This window comes from Rutidosis leptorrhynchoides, chromosome 3 (genome assembly GCF_046630445.1).
Source record: "Rutidosis leptorrhynchoides isolate AG116_Rl617_1_P2 chromosome 3, CSIRO_AGI_Rlap_v1, whole genome shotgun sequence".
In the NCBI taxonomy this organism is placed as follows: Eukaryota; Viridiplantae; Streptophyta; class Magnoliopsida; order Asterales; family Asteraceae; genus Rutidosis; species Rutidosis leptorrhynchoides.
The window spans coordinates 656,236,196-656,244,567 of record NC_092335.1 but is presented as its reverse complement, the minus strand read 5'-3'; positions in this window follow the sequence as shown (position 1 = coordinate 656,244,567).

Sequence of the window (8,372 nt, the reverse complement as noted above, 5' to 3'; positions counted from 1 at the left end):
GTGCAATTGATCTAAGGACTGAGTTTTCTCCCTTAGATCTCAACTTAAATTTCAGATTCATTTAAATATTCTTCACAAAACTAAATGTTACGATATTGAGCAACAGTTTTACCAATGGTCAATCAAACATTAATTTTTTTTAAAAGGGTATTCATAGGGATCATCAAACTTAATTTTGTTTTAGTAACAATAAAATTTTCGACACTATATATGAATATGTTTGTATTAAAAAAATGAGAGAGATTCTTTTTTAAATTAATAAACTTAAATATAATAACGTAATGGGAAAAATAAAGAGATTAAAAAATAAACAAAATTGCGCGGATGGCCTGTTATCTTTGTATCAAAAAACACGGATAACATTTAACTAATTTTTTGACGTAGTTGACCCCTCATCTATCTAAATTTAGCACGGATGGCCTCGTTATAAACGCTGTTAGCTTTATCACGTTAAGTTTCCTCACGTGAGGGTAATTTAGTCCAACTACACTTGGATACTAGTCACGTATGTGGCACGTGAGTTAAGTCTCTATCAAACGTTCCCTTATTCCATTTGAGTCTTCCACTCCCAATATGTGAACCCTAATTTTCAATTACAGGCTTAATCATCTCAATCAAATTCCAATAAAAATGGTTTTGTGTTGGTGTTGTCGAAGTGCACTCCTGCGTACGTCATGGACAGCTCGAAACCCAGGGCGTCGATTTTATGCTTGTCCAAATAAGGTATGACATTTAATTCTGAGTTTTTGTAATTTTTTTGGTTTAAGGATTGCACATGAACAGATTATGTATTATTGATTTATGTATCTACATATCACACTTTGTTAATACCACACAAAAGAACACTGAATGAATTGGACACATGGACGCTCCCCTTGTCAAAAATCCAATTAATTCAATCTTGAATGTTATTAAAAATTGAAAATGAATCTCTTGCTTCATTATGAACTCGGTGGTGTCGACATATAGCTATGCCCAAGTGGTTAATGTTTTCATTTTATTATACTTAAAATCATTTGTATGTACTAATTTAGTATTGTTATTTAAAGAATGTTTTTATTTTATTAAATTTTTACTTATTTGATTTAATTTTTTAAAAAAATTCAAAATTTGTTATCATACACGAGCTTGACGCCAAAAAAAAAAAACTTGACATTTCCTGCTAAACAATGTCACCATCTTGCATCTGTCACGTCATAGTCAAGAAGTCAAAAAATGCACTCTTTAACTTCGCGTCAGCGCCACCAAAGATCGCTATTAAAAATGGTCTTACTCCATGGAACATCGAATTCAGGTTTTAAAAATCACTTGGTGCTATTAGAGGTGAAAATCTCTATCCCTTTAACTAAAAATGGGTCAATTTCAAATCTACTTGATATCTCAGTTACCTTTTGTCTTCGTTACCAATTAAAATATCTATTTGACGATCCAATCAAGTACTTACAAAAGAATGTGTTGCTAAACTAAACTATTTCAAACAAGTATTAAATACTAATATTCACCCAATCACTCATACTACAATACGTAAATTGGGTGACAACATATTACAAAACAAACTAATGTTATAAGACGTAAAGTGTTGGGTTAGATTCGTGAAGGTCAGACAAGAAGAGTCCGAAGCAATCATAGTCGGACCCACCACAAGAACGATAATCGTAGTCGTGGTGGAACACCACTAAGACCACCAGATTAACCCAATAGTCGAAGAATAGCCATACGACAGTTGAAAAAAACATAAAAGTAAGAAAGCTCACCATAAACGAAACAAGACCTCAACAAACGGTTAGAGGAGATCTAGCAAATGTAATCCCTTCCACCACGAGAACGGCGGTGGAAAGGATTAAATCGTATGAAGAAACTATCCTCCATCGCAGAGAAGTAATCGAGAGAAATCCGGCGAGTGAACGGAACAAAGAAGGAGAAAAGGATAAACCTTAGGTCCACCGGCGAGCCTGCAGGTGGACGGAGGAATGAGATTGACGACAGTGGTCTACAAAACGGCGAAGGTGAAGGGGAAAAAAATAAGGGTTAAAATGGTGATGAAGGAGGTAGGAATGGAAAAGAGTTTAGGGGAGTAATTTTACTCATATGTACGCCGTCTATTATAATGTCCATCCGGGTATGTCGTGATTGTTTGCGACTTTGTTCCTTGGCTACCCCAATATATGTTTCTAGTGAGGTTTGAACCCGAGACCCTTCTTGGAAGGAAACCAGGGCCCAGTCACTAACTCGAATTTGGTAATTTTCGTGCAATTGTAATTTACACGAACTAGCAATATATTTTCCCTTTTTTCACTATAAGAAAAGGTGGGGATTAGGTGCGGTCACAAACTTAAGCATATATGAAGCTTTTGGTGGTAATTGTAGCCGCATTTTAACTACACTAAGTTCGAAGATTTTGCAAGCTATTGAATGGTCGTGTGCTTATTTAATTTGGAACAATCGAAATCAAAAAGTATTTAAAAACAACTCTTGGAATGGTGCTACGAGTCTAATGGAAATTCAACTCAAGTCGTATGGATTTCGAGTCGTCTAAACAACCGCAAATTGGATTGGCTAGTTTAGATCTCGGATCCTTGGTCTTGTTTTGTTTAATGTCATGTGTGTAATGTTGCTCACTCCGCAACTCTCTCTTATTTGTACATCAAACTTACGTGTATAAAAAAATGTAATTGCTGGTAAAAAGAAAATGTAACTGTTAATATAAACTTAACATGAGACAGTAACTTTTGTTTGTACTAACATGTTGTCCATCTTTGTTGTGCCTTTCATAATAAAATTACCATGTTTCAACCTGTAACATAAATACCATTTTGACATATCTTACCATGATGTGAGTAAACTGTCTATAATAAAAGGTTAAGTAAATTATGTATTGATGAATTAAGCACATGTGAAGAAGCTAATAATGTTAGACGGTCGTTTAGAGTTAGGCCCAAGTCCAATTGAGGATCGGGTCCATTAGGGTTTGCTAGGGTTACATCCTGTCATTATAAATATCGCATCAATAACAAAAGTAATATTCACGGGGTTCAGTTATTCAACATGGTGTCAGAGCGGGTTTGATCCTGAGACCTAGTCGGTCGAAAGCGAGCCGCCGCTACTATACCGCCCCGTCAAAAGTATTCTCACATCCTCTTCTTCACTTTCTTCGTAACCTATCTATGTTCTAAAAAGAAAAAAAAAAAAAAAATAAGATGTCGTCGCATGTATAAACCTCAGATCACTTGTGTTTCATATCTCGAAAAATAAAACACCGCTCGTCGGAAACCAAAAAAAAAAAAAAAACGGCGCATCTTTATTATTGTTTCTTCTTTTTACTTTTCCTCAATCATGATTTTTTTTTTCTTTTTTACACGTGTGCACTTTCATGTGCATATACGTTTCCAACCTGTGAAATCATCTCACAATTGAATCAGCGCATCTAAGCCCTTTATTTATTATTTCTTCTTGTTACCCCGCATTATATTTATTTTATGTTATTATCATGTTAGCCAACAATAATCGAATAATCGGCGTAGGGATGACCCGCCTAGCTTGACTAGATTCCAAACGCCAAAAAAAAAAAAAATACAAAAAAAAAAAAAAAAAAAAAAAAAAAACTATCTTGTTTTGCAGCGTTGAAGAAGATTAAAAGTTCTAAGCCCAAGTCCTGCTCAATCCTTAGGCTATGCAAAGCCAGCCACGGCGTCACAGAAAAAAAACGCTACGGAAAAGGAAACGCAGTCAAGCAATGCAACTAAATCAGCGAATATCGTTCTATTCAACACAACAAATCGAAAATAATATATATTATGTTTTATTTATTTATTTGATATTTGTATTTCCTTCCAGTTCGAACTTTCGCGATTTCGCCGTTTGAACTGCAGGGGAGTGTTAGACGGTCGTTTAGAGTTAGGCCCAAGTCCAATTGAGGACCGGGTCCATTAGGCTTTGCTAGGGTTACTTCCTGTCATTATAAATATCGCATTAATAACAAAGTAATATTCACGGGGTTCAGTTATTCAACAAATAACAGACATATTTTGGGTTTAACCTTGCTACTGACCAACTCATTTAGGCACCTTATATTATTACTTCCATTATATAAAACCCAAGAATGAGTAATATGGAAATAATCCTACCTGACATGTTTCTACCTGTAACACTAATACCCTAGTTGACCATTCATAAGACCCGCCCATTTTCCACCTTAAATCATTACTTTCATTATGGAATATCTAAAACTGAAGACAAAAAGAAAAGGTACAGATTCAACTCGACTGTTCAAAAGAGCCTAATGGATCAATGGACCTAGCTTATCCAAAATAGTCTATAAATTACTACAAGAGGTTGTTCAAGAGAGTAACCTAATCCTTGCAGCTACGACAACATAGATTCATTTGCAGCTATTTGGTGAAAACTACCACAACATAGATTCATATGTTCTGTTTATCTAAGACAACAAAGAAGCGATACATTGCAAATAACATAATCATAAACGAAATAACTATGAGCTTAGTAACTACTTGAATTTCTACAAATGCGTTAAAGTCGCTAATACAGCTTAAACCCTTTTTTAAAATGCAATGATTTATATTTAGTCTGATAACATGGTTATCAAGATTGTTTTACTGATTGCAAATAACACATTTTTAACCAATCTGATAACATGGCAGGTATGGAAATCGAAATTAGGGCAAATACATACTAATTTAAGAAACCAGTACATAAAAGCGTAAATTCAACACACAAAAAAAAAAAAAAAAAAAACGCACCTTAAAATTAGGGCAAAATTTCGCAGATCATCAGGATTATGAAGACCGAGTCGGCAATGGTTGTAATGAAGGGATGCAACGGCAATCGATCGTTTGCAGCATTCAAAAACACTATTTGAATGAATCGCTGATTGGAGTATTTAAAAAAAAAATCGCAGCAATGATTTATCTGATTTAGAGCAATCGATCAAATTAGATTTTTGAAGGGTGCAAACTTTGATTGGAGAATCATTCATGACCGTGTAATTAACAGAAGCCCGAACATCATGTTTGTGAGTGTGACGTTTTTGATCAAGGAGGAACGTATATTTTTTTTAAGGGCCGATATTAAAAGGTTTTAATGCATATAAGGGGGGATTTGTTGAATTTAGTGAGTTGAACTTAGTGAGTCGTTGATACAGAAACACTGGCGTGTGGACTGGGATCTATTGAATTTTGTTGGGTTATACGAGTGTGTATAGGGCTTGTTGAGACAAAAATACACACACGGAAACAACCAGTTTTCTTATGATAGTTGGTTAGCATTGATTCGTCGTACGGAGGAGTATAACATTATTAAGAAACTTTGCGTGGAGTTTTATTCAAGTTATAAGTTAAAAGAAAATCCCGGAAGGCATGAAGGATGAGGAGTTCATGAGATTTGAATTGGGTAGCAGACCCCACGAGATGTCTTTGAAGGATTTTTACAAGTTGCTTAGAAAACTACTGTGAAGAAGAAGAGCTGAGGGGTGATGATGAGCACTTAAGTGATTACATATGGTCGGGTGCTAAGATTTCTGTTGATGCGTTGAAGAGGTTTGACGCAAATACTGTTTGAAAAACTTTAGCTCCTCGAACTCTTGGTCCGACCTCGCCCTTGATAATTGTTATGATTTTACTAATAATCGTGCTTGTCTATAGACAAAGTCGAGTTCCGTTTGATCCACATGTTAGTAAACATGTTTAATTAATTACAGTGGCGTATTAAACATGTGGATCAAATGGAACTCAACTTTTTCTATAGACAAAACACTGTTATTAGTAAAATCATAACCATTATCAAGGGCGGGGTCGGACCAAGAGTTGAGGAGGTAAAGTTTTCCCAAAGAGTATTTGCGTCAAACCTCTTCAACGCATCAGCAGAAATCTTAGCACCCGACCATATGTAATCGCTTAAGTTCTCATCATCACCCCTCAGTTCTTCTTCATAGTAGATTTCTAAGCAACTAGTAAAATCCTTCAAAGACATTTGGTGGGGTCTACCACCCAATTCAAATCTCGTGAACTCCTCATCCTGCATGCCTTCCGGATTTTCTTTTAACTTATAACTAGAATAAAACTCCACGCAAAATTCCTTAATAACGTTATACTCCTCCGTACAACGAATCAATGCTAACCAACTATTATAAGAAAACACGTTGTTTCCGTGTGTGTATTTTTGTCTCAACAAGCCCTTTACAGACTCGTATAACCAAACAGAATTCAACAAATCCCAGTCCACACGCCAGTTTTTCTGTATCAACCACTCACTAAGTTCAACGATTTATAAAAAATAATAATAAAAACTGCATAAAAAAGACATAGGGCCTGTTTACTTATGTATTATTGGGCTGAGGTGAATCGATGATTTTTTCGGTCAGTCCACTTTTGTGTTTACTTGGGCCTTAAATTAATGAAAACCTACATAGATGCATTATTCGGTCACCAGGAAAAGCACGGTTGTCCCCATATGGCTTCTCCTTTTCCATTATTTCTCAATACTACCCTTCTCCTTATCTTCTTTCTTTCACCTTCTATGCTTTATCCTTCACAACTCGAGTTGTAGAACAATCATTATTCCTCGTAAGTTTTTCTTTTCGCTTTTTTAAGATTGTGTATTTTAATCATCTAGAATGTTGATATCCTTGATTAGCCGAATATGATTGTTTGTATTTTCACTATAATGTTCTTGATTGGTGCATTTGTATTTTGTGCCTTTAAAATGTTTGATTAAAGTCCTAAAAAAAAATTAAAATATATATTCATCTTTTTCACAAATTTAAGGGGGTTTATTTAGTTTTTGATTTTTAGGGTTTGAATCAATAACTCATAGTCAAAATTTGAAAGATGACGTTGTCTCTACAACATCTTTGGGATCGCAAATCTTCATGATCACTGCCCTTTGATACTAAGTGACAAAAACAAGGATTTCGGCCCCAAACCCTTCAAAGTCTTTGATATATGGTTCGAAGAAAAGGAGGTGAAAGACTTAGTGGTGGAGGCGTGGAACGTTCAGGTGGAAGGAAGCAGGAAAGACAACGTTTTTGGTAACAAACTGAAAAATGTCAAGGATTCACTTCGAAACTGGAGCAAACAAAAATATGGGATCATCAATTTGGAAATCGAACGGGCTAGAAAGGAAACCGAGGAATGGGAAAAAAGAGCAGAAGAAAGCATACTTAACAGTGGTGATAGAGAAGCTTGGATAAAATCAAGAAACACTTGGTTACAAAAAGATAGAGTAAAAGCCCAAATGCTTAAACAAAAATCAAGGCAAAAATGGGCGGAAGAGGGCGATGACAATACCCGTTTCTACCACTCAACGATTCGAAGAAGATTCAATAAATCCAAGCTGCGTGGACTATTCATTGAAGGCATGTGGCAGGAAAACCCTAATATAATAAAAGAAGAGGTATTCAATTTTTTTCAAAAACCTGATCGAAAGGCCCAATTCCAGTGAACCGAGTCTTAATGGGCTTAATGGGCTCGACTTCAAAACCATTAACACTGATGAAGCAAGCAGGCTGGAAATCCCGTTTACAGAATCTGAGGTTTGGTTGGCGTCAAAAGACAGTGGTGAGTCGAAAGCACCAGGCACGGACGGTGTTAAACTAAGGTTCTTTAAGAAGTTTTGGTGGCTTATAAAGGAAGATCTAATGAATGCGATCGAATGGTTTTGGGACACTATGTCGATATCTAAGGGGTGTAATGCCTCTTTTCTCACTCTCATCCCAAAAAAGAAGTGCCGTACGGGTTTAGGTGACTATCGTCCAAAAAGTCTGATTGGGAGTTTGTATAAGATCATCTCAAAAGTCCTTGCAAATTGTCTAAAAAAGGTGATCCCACATCTTGTTGGTAATGAACAAAGCGCCTTCATCAAAGGGCGCTATATAAGCGATGGAATCCTAATTGCTAACAAGGTAATCGAGGACTTAAAGATAAGGAAGTGTAAAGGTTTAGTGCTCAAAGTGGACTTTGAAAAAGCTTTCGATATCTTAAACTAGAAGTATCTACTTAAAATCTTAAGATTAATGGACTTCGGGAATAGATGGATTTCATGGATAGATGCATGCCTCAAAACCGCTTCCGTGTCTGTCCTTGTTAACGGTTCCCCGATCAAAGAGTTTATGTTGACGAAAGGGGCAAGACAAAGGGACCCGATATCTCCCTACCTCTTTATTTTGGCCACGGAAGGCCCAAGTCTTTTGATAAAAAGTGCAATTGGAAGAGGTTTGTACAAAGGTGTAAGGATTGGGTCAAACAACATTGTAGTCTCACATCTACAATATGCGAATGATACCATCATCTTTGGTAAATGGAGTAAAAGGAACAACTAAACTTTATGAAAAATTGTTTCGAAAATATATCGGGCTTGAA